The sequence below is a fragment of the Molossus molossus genome, unplaced genomic scaffold (genome assembly GCF_014108415.1).
Source record: "Molossus molossus isolate mMolMol1 unplaced genomic scaffold, mMolMol1.p scaffold_m16_p_12, whole genome shotgun sequence".
NCBI classification, from domain to species: domain Eukaryota; kingdom Metazoa; phylum Chordata; class Mammalia; order Chiroptera; family Molossidae; genus Molossus; species Molossus molossus.
The window spans coordinates 83,124,367-83,126,077 of record NW_023425347.1 but is presented as its reverse complement, the minus strand read 5'-3'; the positions used below and the strand labels follow the sequence as shown (position 1 = coordinate 83,126,077).

The following is a 1,711-nucleotide window of genomic DNA, read 5'->3' as shown; positions in this document are numbered from 1 at the left end:
TATTCAAAGAACTTGAGAAGAATACATGAATCCTCTAACGAGTGAGTGCATTAGTCTACATAAGTCCATTGGGAAGAGTTGGTTAATCATATTGTTCAAATCTTACACTTTGCTGATGTTTTTTTGGCTGCCTGTCCTATCGGGAAAGATGTATTGAAACACTCTTATATGAAAGTGGATTTAGCAACTTCTCCATATAGTTCTATTAATGTTGGTTTTGTTTATGTTATTTTATTAGGAGCATATATACTTAGAATTTTTACATCTTCTTGGTGAACTGAAATGTTTACTATTATAGAGTGATTTTTTTTATCCCCAATGATTTTTTTTTTTGTCTTAAAATCTATTTTTCTTCTGATTTAAATATAAGATTACTTTTGGTTAAAAGTTATCTGAAAAGTGGTTGTTTTTTAAAAAATATGGAACGCTTCACGAATTTACATATTATTCTTGCACAGGGGTAATGTTAATCTTTTCTGTATTGTTCCAGGTTTTAGTATATGTGTTGCCGAAGCTAGCACTTTTTTTTTAAAGGTCTTTATATATATATATATATATATATATATAATTTATTTATTATTATTATTATTATTATTATTTTTTATCCTCACCTGAGGACATTTTTCCATTTTATTTCAGACAGGGCGGAAGGGAGAGAGAGGTGAGAGAAACATCAACGTGAAAGGGACACATTGAGTGGCTGCCACCCACACAACCCAACCAGGGCCAGGGTACATGCAACCGAGGTACATGCCCCTAGCAGGAACCAAACCTGGGTCTTTCTGGACCGCAGGCCGATGCTCTAACCACCAAGCCAAACCGGCCAGGGCATTTTTTTAAAAAAGTCCAATCTGACAAACCGTAACTTTTTTTTTCTTTTTCATTTATCTTCAGGTAGAGTGGGAGGAAGAGAGATAGAGAAACATCAATGTGAGAGAGACACATTGAGTGACTGCCACCCACACAACCCCAATCGGGACCTGGGACAAACCACAGCCAAGGTACGTGCCCTTAGCAGAAACCAAACCCAGGACTCTCTGGTCTGCCGGACAACATTAACCGCTGAGCCAAACCGGCCAGGGCAACCCTAACTTTTAACTGGTGAGTTTTATCCCTTTAAACTTGTTGCAATTATTAATATATTTAAACATTTCTACCTTCTGTTTTATCTAACTTGACCTGCTTTGTCTTTGTTTTCCCTTTTTTTTTTCTATCCTCACCTGAGAACATTTTTGCATTTATCTTCAGATAGAGTGGGAGGAAGAGAGAGAGAGAGAGAGAGAGAGAGAGAGAGAAACATCAATGTAAGAGAGACACATCGACTGGTTGCCACCCACACGACCCCACCCGGGGCTGGGGAAAAACCACAACTGAGGTACATGCCCTTAGCGGGAATCAAACCCGGGTCTCTCTGGTCTGCTGGACAACCCTCTAACCGCTGAGCCAAACTGGCCAGGGCTTCCCATCTTTCTTTTTAAACCTGATGTCTGGCCCAGCCAGTGTGGCTCAGTGGCTGAGCATCGACCCATGCACCAAGAGGTGGCCAGTTCAATTCCTGGTCAGAGCACATCTGCAAGTTGTGGGCCAAATCCCCAGTGAGGGGCATGCAGGAGGCGGCCAATCAGTGTTCTCTCTCATCAATGTTTCGGTTTCTCTCTCCCTCTCCCTTTTTTTCTCTCTAAAAGTCAATAAAGGAAAAAAAAATGTTTAA

General features: G+C 40.2%; 1 non-coding gene across 1 annotated transcript; it reads right to left on the bottom strand.

Moving 5' to 3' along the window:
• Window positions 1–413: 413 nt before the first annotated feature.
• LOC118627333 lies at window positions 414–521 on the bottom strand. The gene has a single exon (XR_004959093.1). It is a non-coding gene; the product is annotated as a U6 spliceosomal RNA (small nuclear RNA).
• Window positions 522–1,711: the final 1,190 nt, after the last annotated feature.